This window comes from Oncorhynchus keta, chromosome 27 (genome assembly GCF_023373465.1).
Source record: "Oncorhynchus keta strain PuntledgeMale-10-30-2019 chromosome 27, Oket_V2, whole genome shotgun sequence".
Taxonomy (NCBI): Eukaryota; Metazoa; Chordata; class Actinopteri; order Salmoniformes; family Salmonidae; genus Oncorhynchus; species Oncorhynchus keta.
In genome coordinates, this window is record NC_068447.1 from 34172580 (window position 1) to 34188700 (window position 16121).

Genomic DNA, 16121 nt, shown 5'->3' on the forward strand with positions numbered 1-16121 from the left:
TTGTTCAAATCTCAGAGCAGCCTCAACCTTTATTTGTGATCATTTGGATGTTTAACGCAAGTTATAGTTCAACCTGTAATAAGATAATTAATCACAGTTGACAGTACACAAATTAATGATTGCCATTCTTTAACAAATGGAATTACACCCCCATGTAGCCAGCAGCTTTCATAAAATGGAAGAAACAATAGGTGCCAGGCGACCTGATACATTCAATTCATCCCCGGCATTTGCATATTTTGTTATGGCAAAGTATGAAAAATGATATCCCTATTTGTTACAAAGAGTGGGAAATGAAATGGAAACAGCCCACTCAGCCAGAATAGGAAATACATTCTTATCCTGTATTGCCTGTCTGTTCTTTCCGCTACAAGACACAGTGATACATGCAAACTCCACCAATTTAGTGTCACTGTCTCACATTGTGTGTATGTGTGTGCGTGTATGTATGCATGCATTTGTGTGTGTGCATGCGTGTGTGCACGTGTGTGTGTGTTTAAATGGATGGGAAAGGCAGATGTCCACATCCCTTTTTGTTGTAGTTATGGTGGATGTTTCTCATCCCTGTCACCCTTTTTCCAATGAGTCAAAAACACTTCAGCTACTATGTATACATATTCATCATGTATGCATCAGTCTGTACAAACTGTATGTGTTAATTCCTCCATGTGTCCTTCCAGTTGTCACAGCCTAGTATGACACCAACTGGCATTGGCAGCATTCTGGCTGGGCTACACCTCTAAATAGTGAACAATCACATAGCTAAGACTTAAGAGTTCAGTTATCCAACCAAAAAAACAGGAGGACTACTGAATACTAGTAGGACTATTGCACACAGCAGTATCCGCTTAGAAAAAAGGTGCTATCTAGAACCTAAAAGGGTTCTTCAGTTGTCCCCATAGGGGAACCCTTTGAAAAGAACCCACCCTTTTTGGTTCCAAGTAGAACTCGTTGGGTTCCATGTAGAACCCTCTGTGTAAAGGGTTCTACATGGAACCCAAAATAGTTCTACCTGGAAACAAAAAGGGTTCTCCTATGGGGACAGCCGAAGAACACTTTTGGAATCCTTTTTTCTAAGAGTGTATACTACCTGAGCTGGTCTAAGATGAAGACTGCTCAGTATCTGTAACAATAAATCAGGCCTGTAGTATCCTTATACACACACACATAGCTACAGTATGCATATTCATGGCCCAAGACTCACTTTCATGAAATATAGTAGAAGTCAGCGAATGCTTGATTAATAAGACCCTTCACCAACATATGCTACAATCGTCTGTCATCTCCCATATCCTGTGAACACGCTTGTCACACACCTGAAGCTGATCAGCACATGTGTCAGTCACTGAACAAGGACGAGGAAGCGCTGATTTGTTCAGACATGAAACATTATTTTGGGAATCAGTCTCGTAAGTCATCGCTATTGGTCATAGTATTTATTCCACTTGGCTCAGGTTACCCAGTTATCTTATGATGAGGGCTATGATGCTACAGAACAGAAATAGACTGTCTTCTGTAACACCCTGATCTGTTTCACCTGTCTTTGTGATTGTCTCCAACCCCTCCAGGTCTCGCGCATCTTCCCCATCATCCCCTGTGTATTTATACCTGTGTTCTCTGTCTGTCTGTTGCCAGTTTGTCTTGTTTGTTCAAGCCTACCAGCATTTTTGTATCAGCTCCTGCTTTTCCCCGTGTCTCTTTTCTCGTTCTCCTGTTTTTGACCCCTGCCTGTCTTGACCCTGAGCCTTCCTGCCGTCCTGTACCTTTGCCCCACCTCTGGATTACTGACCTCTGCCTAACCTGACCCTGAGCCTGCCTGCCGTCCTGTACCTTTGCCCCTGTTGCTCTAATAAACATTGTTACTTCGACACGGTCTGCATCTGGGTCTTACCTGATTCCTGATTGTACGAACATGCCATGACTGACCAAGCAGACCCGGACCAGCTGCGCAACACCATCTCCTCGCAAGGAGCTCGCTCAAGGAATTGCTTCATGGGCTGATGGAGGGGGTCCAAACGTCGGCTGAGCGCCATGACCGGGTGTTGGACATGCTGTGGGAGCAATACCGCGGGTTGTCTTGGCGTCAGCCTGCCACGGTGGTAACCCCACCGCCCCCCCAGTAACTTGGTGGTTAACAACGCCACCCCACCGGCCACTCCACCTTTCCGGAAGCCACGGTTACCTCCCCCGGAATGCTTTCATGGAGAGCCGAGCACCTGTCGGGCCTTTTTAGCTTAGTGTGCACTCATTTTCGAGCTTCAGCCCTCCTCCTTTCCCTTGGATCGCTGGTAGGACTCTCACTTGAGCTACCGCCATATGGGGAACAGCAGCTGGCCATATGCGTAAGCCTGCAGGTGTTCATGGGAGAGGTGAGGAAGGTTTTCGATGCCCCATTTTCCGGGAGAAAAGCTGCCCGGAAGCAAATCCAGCTCCGGCAGGACACCCGCACCGTGGCCGCAGTGGATTTCCGCACATTGGCAGCAGAGAGTACGTGGAACCCGGACGCATTGTTCGACATGTTCCTGCACAGCGTCTTGGAGGAGGTTAAGGATGAGCTTGCCCACGGATCTTGACTCTCTCATCACTTTGACCATCTTCATCAATGGGCGATTGTGGGAACGACGGATGGAGAGGGAATTGGATGTCGCTCGCCCATCCAGGGATTCTCTCTCGCCTCTGAGCCACCCCGGAAGTCCCCAACGGTCCCGTGGCTGAAGACACCCGAGGTTTCCCAACCTTCCTCGAGAGTCACCGAAGAAGCCCAAGGCACTGGAACGGCAACACAGGACCAGCACAAGGAGCTGTCTGTATTGCGGGACTTTTGGTCATTTTGTTTCCATGTGTCCGGTAATGGGCCATGCTCACCAGGGAGATAGTACTCGGTGGGTCTTCTGGAGAACGTTTCTGCTTCCCTTACTCGCACCCCTTTTCATGGGGAACCAGTTCAAATCTCTCCGGGTCCTCATTGACTGGGGCCGATGAGAGCTTTTTGGACGCCACACTGGATTCCGAGCTGAACATCCCCACTGAGCCGCTCTCCATTCCCATGGATGTTAGAGCACTGGATGGGCGCTGTATAGGTCAGTTCACCCATAACACCACTCCCATCAACCTACATGTGTCAGGGAATCACAGCGAGACCATTCTGTTCCTACTCATCAAGTCCCCCCAGATCCCCGTGGTTTTGGGATTCTCCTGGCTTAAGCGACACAACCCACTCATCAACTGGCCTACAGCTGCCATCATGGGCAAGAGCCACGCCCATTGTCTGAAGTCGGTGCAACCTGCCCCGGGATGTCTTCCTGGGTCCCCAGAAGCGGTTCTGGATCTCTCCGCCATCCTCGCGGAGTACCAGCATCTCCTAGAGGTGTTCGGCAAGTCCTAGACCACTTTCCTTCCACGGCACCGCCCCTATGACTGTGGGATTGACCTTCTCCCTAGCACAAGGTGGGGTGTCTGTACTCGCTGTTGGGACCCGAAACCAAGGCTATGGAGGACTACATTGGGGACTCCATAGCTACTGGATTTATCCGCCCCGCTTCCTCTTCCGCAAGGTTCTTCTTCGTGGAGAAGAAGGACAAGACCCTGCACCCATGCATTGACTACTTCACTCTTCACATCACTGTCAAGAGCCGTTATCCGCTACCACTCATTTCCTTCGTGCCGCTCCTGGGGGCTACTAAGCCTTCGAGACGCTCCAGGGGGCCACTGTGTTCTCCAAGCTGGATCTACGTAACGCCTATCACCTGGTGCGGATATAAGAGGGGGACGAGTGTAAGACCGCCTTTCACACTGCCAGCGGCCACTACGAATATCTGGTCATGCCCTTTAGTCTCACCAACGCCCCTGCTGTGTTCCAGGCTCTGGTGAATGACATTTTCCATTACATGCTGAACCTGTTCATCTTCGTCTACATTGATGACATCCTCGTCTTCTCCCGCTCCCCCCCAAGAAAATGTGCTCCATGTCCAGCAGGTTCTCCAGCGCCTTCTGGAGAACCAGTTAAGGTGGAAAAGTGAGGGTTCCATCACTCCACCATTCCTTTTCTTGGCTACATCATCTCTGTTGGGAGTGTCCAGAAGGATCCCGAGAAGGTAAAAGCGGTGGTGGATTGGCCTCAGCCTACGTCCAGGGTGCAGCTGCAATGCTTCCTGGGTTTCTCCAACTTTTATCATCATTTTATCCGGGGTTACAGCACCCTGGCCTCCCCCTGTCTACCCTCACCTCTACCAAGGTTCCGTTCACGTTCCGGGACCTTAAATACCGCTTCACCCTGGCTCCAATCCTGGTTCATCCGGGACCTTTCCAGTCAGTTGTTGGTGGAGGCCAATGCTTCGGATGTCGGATTGGGGGCTGTTCTGTCCCAATGTTCTGCCCTGGACCTTAAGCTGCCTTCTCCCACCGCCTCACCACCACAGAGAGGAATTACGATGTGGGGAATCAGGAGCATCTCGAGGTGAAGATGGCATTGGAAGAATGGAGGCACTGGCTCGACGGGGTGGAACATCAGTTTATAGTGTGGACCGACCACAAAAACCTGGAGTATCTCCGCACCGCCAAGCGCCTCAACTCCAGGCAGGCAAGATGGGCCCTGCTGTTTACCCGGTATAACTTTCCCCTATCCTACCGGCAGGGGTCCAACAACGTCAAGCCGGATACTCGTCTCAATGCCACCTCGTGCCTGGCGACGGTACTCAGCTGGGGTATTGGGAAACAGGTCCGGGTGATGCAGCGGTCCCAGCCGAACCCTGGGCGGGCCCAGGTATCCGGATGTTTGTGCCTGACTCTGTCGGCTCTGCGGTCCTGGAGTAGGCCCATTCCTCCAGGCTTGCCTTGCCTGCTCCAAGCGGACCCTGGCCTTCATGCCACAAGGCTTTTGGTGGCCTACCATGGTTCCGGACGTCGCCGCCTTTGTCACTGCCTGCATGGTCTGTGCACAGAACAAGACCCCTTGACAAGCTCTGACTGGCCTCGTCCAACCTCTGCCCATCCCTCATCGCCCCTGGTCCCACATCTCCCTGGACTTTGTCACGGGTCTCCGCCCATCTGATGGCAACACCGTCATTCTGACCGTGGTTGATCGCTTTTCCAAGGTCACCCACTTCATTCCTCTCCCCAAGTTACCCTCTACCAAGGAGACGGCTCAGCTCATGGTGCAGCACGTCTTCCGGATCCATGGACTTCCCGTGGACATTGTCTCCGGCCGCAGCCCTCAGTTCTCATCCCGGTTCTGGAAAGGGCTCTGCACCCTCATTGGGTCATCCGCTGCGTTCCACCCCCAGTCCAAATGCCAGTCAGAGCAAGCCAACCAGGACCTCGAGACCACCCTGCGCTGCCTGGTCTCTGCCAAACCCACCACCTGGAGCCAGCAGCTGGTCTGGGTGGAATAGGCCCACAACACCCTTCCCTGTTCTGCCATGGGTCTATCACCATTTGAGTGTTCCCTGGGGTATGAGCAGGAAGAGGAGGTCAGCACACCTTCTGGCCAGATATTTGTCCGCCGCTGTCTACGTATCTGTAGGAGAGCACGGTCGGCCCTCCTCAAGACCACCTCCAGGTATCGACAACAAGCGGATCGCCGTCGGACCCTGGCTCCTCGGTATCGTCTCGGGCAGAAGGTATGGCTGTCCACCCCGATATCTGCCCCTCCGGGTGGAATCCCACAAGCTCTCCCCCCGGTTTATTGGCCTGTTCCCATCTCTAGAATTATTGGTCCCTCTGCTGTTCATCTTCTGTTGCCCCATACCCTTCGGATACACCCCACCTTTCACGTGTCCCGAGTTAAACCCATGTCTCACAGCCCTTTGTCTCCTGCTCCTGCTTTTCCCCACTGTGGATCAGTGGAGGCTCCTCAGAGGAGGAAGGGCGGACCTTCCTCCACAGGGAATTTAATTTAAAATGATGTTTTAAACATTTAAAAAGTTTTTGGATAAAACTATATTAAATATAATCATGTTACCAAATAATTGATTAAAACACAATATTTTGTAAAGAAGGTCTACAGTACTCTGTAGGGTAGTACCATGGTGTAGCCGGAGGACAGCTAGCTTCCATCCTCTTGAGTACATTGACTACAATACAAAACCTAGGCGGCTCATGGTTCTCACCCCCTTCCATAGATTTACACAGTAATTATGACAACATCCGGAGAACGTCCCCCAGCCTATCAGAGCTCTTGTTGCATGAACTGACATGTTGTCCACCCAATCATAGGATCAGATAATGAATCTAGTACTGAAAGAATAAGCTACAGCTAGCGAGCACTGCAAAAAAGGTGGAGAGCAGTTGACTCAGAGAAAGAAAATAGTTGAACAAATTAATTTATTTCTAAATGAAGGAGAAGCAAGAGGAAAATAGAGAGAGATTTTGTCCCTTTTTTTCCCAGTTTCACTTAGCTACCTAGTTTAGCCTATTGAAACACCCTGCTCAAACAGAGGGATGCTATCTTAGCTAGCTGGCTATGACTATCCAACACAACACTTGAACTCTTCCAAGTCAAGGTAAGCTTTTGGTTTTACAAATGTAATTGCCACCGGGGCCTGCCGGTGTAACTGCTTACTGACTATACACTGTAACGTTACTGCATGATTTAACGGGTTTACTAACGCGTTAGTTATATTGGCTATGCTGACTATGACGTTACTTTAGCTAATATGGTGACAACAATGTAGTGGTTTGGCTTGAAAAGTTATTTTTTCCGCCTGTCACATACTGCGTATGTGTTGTGAATTGACGTCCACAAGCGAAGGGAAGAGGTGAACAGAGCAGAGCGCATAACGTAGATGCTAGAAGGAATACAACGCCGCTGCGATGAAACTGTAAACGGTGTTCAGGGGTGTATGCATTCTATCGATTCTGTGGAAAAATATTTCTTTAACAAAAGCAAACGGAACAAAACGGGGATAAACGTACACGCAACTGTAGGACTAATGATTACACCCGATATGGGCAAGAGTGTGCAAGGCAGTATTGAATGTCGCTGTCTGTCCATGTGTCACTCTCTGTCACATCAAATGTCTCTCGACCAGTGTGCACATACGTTGTACATTTTAATTCATAGGCAAGGCTGTAGCAACCTCATGATGGGTATAGGGGAAATTCGATTATCATGTAGTAGCCTAAACCTATCGCTGTTACATTTAACTGGGTAAATAAATAGGTCACACTCATATTTGTTTTTGTCCTCCCTCATCTGAAATGGCACTGACTGCCACTGATGGGGATATATTTATGCAGGTGATCCTAAATGGTGCAATGCACAGTAGTGATTAACTGACATTTCATTGGCTCTTAAAGTGGGATAAGAGTTACATAGTTGAGGTAGTCTACACTCTTAGAAGAAAGGTGCTATCTAGAGCCTAAATATTGTCATTTGGCTGTCCCCATAGGAGAACCCGTTTGGTTCCAGATAGAACCCTTTTGGTTCCAGGGACAATTCTTTTGGGTTCCATGTAGAAACCTTTCCATAGAGGGTTCTACATGGAACCCAAAATGGTTCTACCTGGAACAAAAAGGGTTATTTTTAACGGGTTCTCCTATTCGGGACAGCTGAAGAACCCGTTTGAAAACCTTTTTTCTTAGAGTGTAGTGTGGTGTGATGACTAACATCAAACAGTACCTGAGAGGACAATGCCTCAAAAATCGCTTTATGTAATACTCTAATATATAACCATTGTGTTGTTGTATATATTACTGTATATCACCTTGAATACAATGTGGCAGGGTATACAGTGCATTCAGAAAGTATTGAGACCATTTTACTTTAACATTTTGTTATGTTACAGCCTTACTCTAAAATAGATTAAATACATGTTTTTCCTCATCAATCTACACACAATCTACACCCTATAATGATGAAGTTTGTATAGGTTTTTAAACATTTTTGCAAATGTATTACAATAAAAACAGAAATACCTTATTTACATAAGTATTCAGACTATTACACTTGAAATTGAGCTCAGGTGAATCGTGTTTCCATTTCAACAACTTGACAACTTGATTGGAGTCCACCTTCGGTAAATTAAATTGACTGGACATGATTTGGAAAGGCACACACCTGTCTATATAAGGTCCCACAGTTGACAGTTCATGTCAGAGCAAAAACCAAGCCATGATGTCGAAGGGAGCGTCACGTCTGGAGGAAACCTGGCACCATCCCTACGGTGAAGTATGGTGGCGGCAGCATCATGCTGTGGGGATGTTTTTCAGTGTCAGGGACTAAGAGACTAGTCAGGATCGAGGCAAAGATGAATGGAGCAAAGTACAGCAAGATCCTTGATGAAAACCTACTCCAGAGTGTTCAGGACCTCCAGACTGGGGACAAGGTTCACCTTCCAACTGGACAACGTCCCTAAGCACACAGCCAAGACAACACAGGAGTAGCTTCGGGACAAGTCTCTGAATGTTCATGAGTGGCCCAGCCAGTGCCCGGACTTGAACCCGATCCAACATCTCTGGAGAGACCTGAAAATAGCTGTGCAGCGATGCTCCCCTCCAACCTGACCGCGCTTGAGAGGATCTGCAGAGAAGAATGGGAGAAACTCCCCATATACTGGTGTGCCAAGCTTCTAGCGTCATACCCAAGAAGACTCATGGCTGTAATTGCTGCCATAGGTGCTTCAACAAAGTACTGAGTAAAAGGTCTGAATACAATACTTATGTAAATGTGATATTTCAGTTGTTTATTTGTAAAACATTTTCCAAAAAATATTAAAACCTGTTTTTTGATTTGCCATTATGGGGTATTGTTTGTAGATTGATGAGGGGAAAAAACAATTTCATCCATTTTATAATTTTTTAACATTTATTTTAATTTTACTATGCAAGTCAGTTAAGAACAAATTCTTATTTTCAATGACGGCCTAGGAACAGTGGGTTAACTTTCTGTTCAGGGGCAGAACAACAGATTTGTACCTTGTCAACTCGGGGATTCGACCTTGCAACGTTTCGGTTACTAGTCCAACGCTCTAACCATGAGGCTACCCTGCCGCCCCAGAATAAGTCTGTAACATAACAAAATGTGGAAAAAGTCAAGGGGTCTGAATACAGCTAGCAACAGGAGGCTAGCAAAACATTTGGCGAACTTCCTGGTCAGAGATGTTCTTTTCATAGACTTTTAATAAAAAATTGTATAGCTCATAACTCACCCAGTTTACACAGCAATGGGCTTTAGAGAAAGTACACAATAAACGTCAGCGATAGGTATAAAATAAATAGATGCCATATACCTGGGCGTTTGACATTTTCACAACTCCATAAGTGGAAAGGGAAGTGTTCACAAGGTGTCCCTTTTAATAGTATGCAGTGTAAAACCTTTTCTCAAGTCCTTCTCTTTCCAGGCAGAACACCTATTAATTATAGACTGAAAGCCAAGAGCTGCAAATTATCCAGTTACAGGGACTTGTCCCCTTTGGGCCCCCAGGCCTCATTGTTCTCCCCAAGCCTCACCATATTCATTATAAATAAACACAATGGAAATATCCCGGTGTGGTTTTTCATATGACTTAGTGGATTGGTTCCAGTAGTTCACAGGATTATACAGTACTAATAGCAGTTACTGTCTCAGTTGGGGGAATTGGTTTGTGGCATTTAGTCAGGGTAGGGTCAAGCCAAAGAGTCTACTGGTTGAAGTAAAATCCTTCTGTGATTTAGCAGTATAACCAGGATGTATAACGCCAGTAGTTCAGGCTGTAGAAATTTGTATTAACATTCCTCTAACCTGAGACAGAGCAAACATCACATTTTATGACCAAGATATTGCTGCTTGGAGGATTGCAAAAATTTGTTGACACTTCATTGCCACTGTAGAACAACCCTCTTCTCCTTCCTTTCAAAAGCATCCCTCACTGTGTGTCATTCAAACACCAGGGGATGGGAGACCTTGAATCCCACCTAGTAACTAGCTACCTCTCCTTGGTGCATTCTTATTTTAATGGAGGCGTCTGCTCCGTGTCTGAAGGAATCTGAAGGTTCTAGCATGTTTTATTTATTTATTTATTTATTTTATTTAACCTTTATTTAACCAGGTAGGCAAGTTGAGAACAAGTTCTCATTTACAATTGCAACCTGGCCAAGATGAAGCAAAGCAGTTCGACACATACACCAACACAGAGTTACACATGGAGTAAAACAAACATACAGTCAATAATACAGTAGAAAAATAAGTCAATATACAATGTGAGCAAATGAGGTGAGATAAGGGAGGTAAAGGCAAAAAAAGGCCATGGTGGCGAAGTAAATACAATATAGCAAGTAAAACACTGGAATGGTAGATTTGCAGTGGAAGAATGTGCAAAGTAGAGGTAAAATAATGGGGTGCAAGGAGCAAAATAAATAAATACACGTGGAAGAGGTAGTTGTTTGGGCTAAATTATAGATGGGCTATGTACAGATGCAGTAATCTGTGAGTTGCTCTGCCAGCTGGTGCTTAAAGCTAGTGAGGGAGATGTGTTTCCAGTTTCAGAGATTTTTGTAGTTCGTTCCAGTCATTGGTAGCAGAGAACTGGAAGGAGAGGGGGCCAAAGGAAGAATTGGTTTTGGGGGTGACCAGAGAGATATACCTGCTGGAGCGCGTGCTACAGGTGGGTGCTGCTATGGTGACCAGCGAGCTGAGATAAGGGGGACTTTACCTAGCAGGGTCTTGTAGATGACCTGGAACCAGTGGGTTTGGCGACGAGTATGAAGCGAGGGCCAGCTAACGAGAGCATACAGGTCGCAGTGGTGGGTAGTATATGGGACTTTGGTGACAAAACGGATGGCACTGTGATAGACTGCATCCAATTTATTGAGTAGGATATTGGAGGCTATTTTGTAAATGCCATCGCCAAAGTCGAGGATCGGTAGGATGGTGAGTTTTACGAGGGTATGTTTGGCAGCATCAGTGAAGGATGCTTTGTTGCGAAATAGGAAGCCAATTCTAGATTTAACTTTGGATTGGAGATGTTTGATGTGAGTCTGGAAGGAGAGTTTACAGTCTAACCAGACACCTAGGTATTTGTAGTTGGCCACATATTCTAAGTCAGAACCGTCCAGAGTAGTGATGTTGGACATGCGGGCAAGTGCAGGCAGCGATCGGTTGAAGAGCATGCATTTAGTTTTACTTGTATTAAAGAGCAGTTGGAGGCCACGGAAAGAGAGTTGTATGTCATTGAAGCTCATCTGGAGGGTTGTTAACACAGTGTCCAAAGAAGGGCCAGAAGTATACAGAATGGTGTCGTCTGCGTAGAGGTGGATCAGAGAATCACCGGCAGCAAGAGCGACATCATTTATTCATACAGAGAAGAGAGTCGTCCCAAGAATTGAACCCTGTGGCACCCCCATAGAGACGGCCAGAGGCCCGTACAACAGGCCCTCCGATTTGACACACTGAACTCTATCAGAGAAGCAGTTGGTGAACCAGGCGAGGTAATCATTTGAGAAACCAAGGCTGTCGAGTCTGCCGATGAGGATGTGGTGATTGACAGAGTCGAAAGCCTTGGCCAGGTCAATGAATACGGCTGCACAGTATTGTTTCTTATCAATGGCGGTTAAGATATCGTTTAGGACCTTGAGTGTGGCTGAGGTGCACCCATGACCAGCTCTGAAACCAGATTGCATAGCGGAGAAGGTGCGTGGGATTAAAATTGGTCGGTAATCTGTTTGTTGACTTGGCTTTTGAAGGCCTTAGAAAGGCAGGGTAAGATAGATATAGGTCTGTAGCAGTTTGGGTCAAGAGTGTCCCCCCCTTTGAAGAGGGGGATGACCGCAGCTGCTTTCCAATCTTTGGGAATGTTGTAGCAGTGATCATCAACTAGATTCAGCCACGGGTTGATATTTTCTTGAGCGGATGCTCAGGCGACTGGAACATAATTACAAATATTTTGTAGACTGCAAATTGACCACAAGAAGCCCAAACTGATTTCATATTTGAATAAAGCATAATAATTTCAAATCTTGCTTACTTTCGTATACAATCACATATATCTATTTATTATGGGTGGAAATACTTTGAAACAGATTTCCAAAATTAAAATCACTTGGAGCTGATTAGCCAGGGTGTTTTTACAGTGTTTAATGCCCCCCCCAAAAAAGAAAGAAAATCAGTGCAGGCGCCAATTGGGGAACCCTGATGTATAGCCTGAGCCCGGGGACTGAGGAGGCTGTAGCGTGTGGTGTTCAGCTCAGCAGGGTCCCTCTGAGAGCTGGCTGAGAGCAGAATGACTTGCCGTGACAGGGTTTGCCAATAACTGAACCTGACAGACAGGTGTGAAGCCCCCTACCGCCAAATAAGAATCTAGCCCATTACATTGGCGACTGCAGCCACCTACTGGGCGCTTGACAGCCTGAGGGATGAGGTGGAACTGTTGTGTTGTTGTGCTATAGGGTGTGTGGGGGCATCTGACAGAATCCCTATGTGCCTCTATACCACGTCAAAGAGAGCCACAGACACAGCCTTTCCTGGGTATCAGACTCAGATGGTCGTTTTACCACATCTCATATTAAGGATATATAGCGACAGCAGTAAAGCACAATTCCTTGGATAGACAGCCACACTGGTAGACTGGTAGCTAACTTCACCAGTCTCAGACATCCATGTCCAATAGACATTAATCACTCCAAGTTATAAACCTGCTCTATTTATTTCACTGCCTGTCAGACAAACAGACTTGACTGTTCGAAATATTCACCAAGCAAATTAGAGTTTCAGTGCCAAGCCGAATGCTTTTGATTTTTCTTTGCCAACCACACAGTGCAGATGTACGGTATAATATTTCTGTAGGTTTCAAATGAGCATTATTACTTCAGCATTGATGTTGTGCCAAATGAACTCATTGCAGTTTTTTAAAAGCCACAGTTATTTAAAGCAAGCAAATTGAACATTAAAACTGCATAAAACCATCTGCTTGAGCCTCCATCACTGTAATTTCTCCCACAATGGATGGGGAGGGATGAGGAAGGGTTTTACGGGAGCGGTGGGGTAAGGGGGTTCATTTCTAAATTCTGGTCACGTTCATAACATATCTGTGGGAAAGGTCAGTTTTCAGTGTCGAGATCAGGTTTAGGTTAGGGCTAGGTTGAAGATAACAAAGGTTAAGACAAGAGGATTATAATATCCCATAATGCTTTGCAGCAATGAGAAAGAATTCTAAACAATGGCACCAGCAATGCTAGTTAGTAACAATCATTTTGTTTATTTTAAAACGCTTCCTCATGGAATTATTAGCTTGTCCTAACCTGGCTATCTTCAACCTAGGATCAGGGAACACCTGGCTTGCTTCAACCTAGGGTCAGGGAACACCTGGCTATCTTCAACCTAGGGTCAGGGAACACCTGGCTTTCTTCAACCTAGGGTCAGGGAACACCTGGCTATCTTCAACCTAGGGTCAGGGAACACCTGGCTATCTTCAACCTAGGGTCAGGGAACACCTGGCTATCTTCAACCTAGGGTCAGGGAACACCTGGCTATCTTCAACCTAGGGTCAGAGAACACCTGGCTTTCTTCAACCTAGGGTGGCTATCTTCAACCTAGGGTCAGGGAACACCTGGCTTTCTTCAACCTAGGGTCAGGGAACACCTAGGGTCAGGGAACACCTGGCTATCTTCAACCTAGGGTCAGGGAACACCTGGCTATCTTCAACCTAGGGTCAGGGAACACCTGGCTATCTTCAACCTAGGGTCAGGGAACACCTGGCTATCTTCAACCTAGGGTCAGGGAACACCTGGCTATCTTCAACCTAGGGTCAGGGAACACCTGGCTCTTGATGGCAAAAAACGTTGCTGGTTTAGTACTAGAGAAAGTGTATGGGGATGCTGTATCCCCCAAATGAAAACCAAAATATAGGTTTCAGGTATCTGTCCTTGATCTTGATAGAAATTCCAAGACACATTGGTACACCAGGCAGTGCCTTTGCTTTTAGATGGACAAGGCATTCTCTGGGCAATATATATATATATATATGTTGTACAATATTCTATCCGAACAAAGGTTTCTCTAGTTTGTCTATACTCATTTTCTCTCATGGGTCAGAGAGGAGCTTGGCTGGGGGAGTTGAATTCCTTGAGTCAAAACGTGGAAGTATACAGTATGTGTTCTATTACTGAGAACATCACGCTTCAATACTTTCACTGTACTCCAGAGAGGGAGAGAGAAAGAGAAATCTAACAAACAAAAAACATGATAAGCTCAGCCTGTCCTGCTTCTTGACAGGATGCTGAAATTCAGTAATTGTTACAGGAGTAAAAATCCCTCAGGTGAAAAATGAAACATTACACAGTCCCTAAATATCTACAGCCACTTTATCTGGCATATACAGTGCCTTGCGAAAGTATTTGGCCCCCTTGAACTTTGCGACCTTTTGCCACATTTCAGGCTTCAAACATAAAGATATAAAACTGTATTTTTTTGTGAAGAATCAACAAGTGGGACACAATCATGAAGTGGAACGACATTTATTGGATATTTCAAACTTTTTTAACAAATCAAAAACTGAAAAATTGGGCGTGCAAAATTATTCAGCCCCCTTAAGTTAATACTTTGTAGCGCCACCTTTTGCTGTGATTACAGCTGTAAGTCACTTGGGGTATGTCTCTATCAGTTTTGCACATCGAGAGACTGACATTTTTTCCCATTCCTCAGCTCGAGCTCAGTGAGGTTGGATGGAGAGCATTTGTGAACAGCAGTTTTCAGTTCTTTCCACAGATTCTCGATTGGATTCAGGTCTGGACTTTGACTTGGCCATTCTAACACCTGGATATGTTTATTTTTGAACCATTCCATGTAGATTTTGCTTTATGTTTTGGATCATTGTCTTGTTGGAAGACAAATCTCCGTCCCAGTCTCAGGTCTTTTGCAGACTCCATCAGGTTTTCTTCCAGAATGGTCCTGTATTTGGCTCCATCCATCTTCCCATCAATTTGAACCATCTTCCCTGTCCCTGCTGAAGAAAAGCAGGCCCAAACCATGATGCTGCCACCACCATGTTTGACAGTGGGGATGAGCTGTGTTGCTTTTACGCCAAACATAACGTTTGAATTGTTGCCAAAAAGTTAAATTTTCATCTGACCAGAGCACCTTCTTCCACATGTTTGTGTCTCCCAGGTGGCTTGTGGCAAACTTTAAACGACACTTTTTATGGATATCTTTAAGAAATGGCTTTCTTCTTGCCACTCTTCCATAAAGGCCAGATTTGTGCAATATACGACTGATTGTTGTCCTATGGACAGAGTCTCCCACCTCAGCTGTAGATCTCTGCAGTTCATCCAGAGTGATCATGGGCCTCTTGGCTGCATCTCTGATCAGTCTTCTCCTTGTATGAGCTGAACGTTTAGAGGGACGGCCAGGTCTTGGTAGATTTGCAGTGGTCTGATACTCCTTCCATTTCAATATTATCGCTTGCACAGTGCTCCTTGGGATGTTTAAAGCTTGGGAAATCTTTTTGTATCCAAATTCGTCTTTAAACTTCTTCACAACAGTATCTCGGACCTGCCTGGTGTGTTCCTTGTTCCTCATGATGCTCTCTGCGCTTTTAACGGACCTCTGAGACTATCACAGTGCAGGTGCATTTATACGGAGGCTTGATTACACACAGGTGGATTGTATTTATCATCATTAGTCATTTAGGTCAACATTGGATCATTCAGAGATCCTCACTGAACTTCTGGAGAGAGTTTGCTGCACTGAAAGTAAAGGGGCTGAATAATTTTGCACGCCCAATTTTTCAGTTTTTGATTTGTTAAAAAAGTTTGAAATATCCAATAAATGTCGTTCCACTTCATGATTGTGTCCCACTTGTTGTTGATTCTTCACAAAAAAATACAGTTTTATGTCTTTATGTTTGAAGCCTGAAATGTGGCAAAAGGTCGCAAAGTTCAAGGGGGCCAAATACTTTCGCAAGGCACTGTATATTTCTAAGGGTTGTCATGGCAGAACCACCATACATTGCTTGAAAGAAATCAACAAAAACATACATGTATTTTCATATTTAGCTAATAAAAGTATTTAGCTTATTGTCATTGTCCACCTCCAACTCTTATTAGGGAGTCCATTTGCTATTACCAGATTTAAGAAGCATCCCAAAACTTTCATTCTATGTTTCATAGTCTCTGTAATACTTGATTTGGATAATCCCATACACCTTTAGTCA

The 16121-nt window shown here is 45.7% G+C and overlaps 1 protein-coding gene across 3 annotated transcripts in view; it reads left to right on the plus strand.

Moving 5' to 3' along the window:
- Positions 1-16121, plus strand: part of LOC118359843 (metabotropic glutamate receptor 4-like) — a 311869-nt gene that overhangs the window by 167578 nt on the left and 128170 nt on the right. The window contains exon 1 of one of the 3 annotated variants that reach the window (XM_035738668.2): positions 6249-6500. The exons of the other annotated variants lie outside the window; for them this stretch is intronic. The gene's annotated coding sequence lies outside the window, so the exon portion shown is untranslated. Of the gene's footprint in view, positions 1-6248; positions 6501-16121 lie in introns of those variants that run through there. 3 annotated transcript variants of the gene reach the window in all.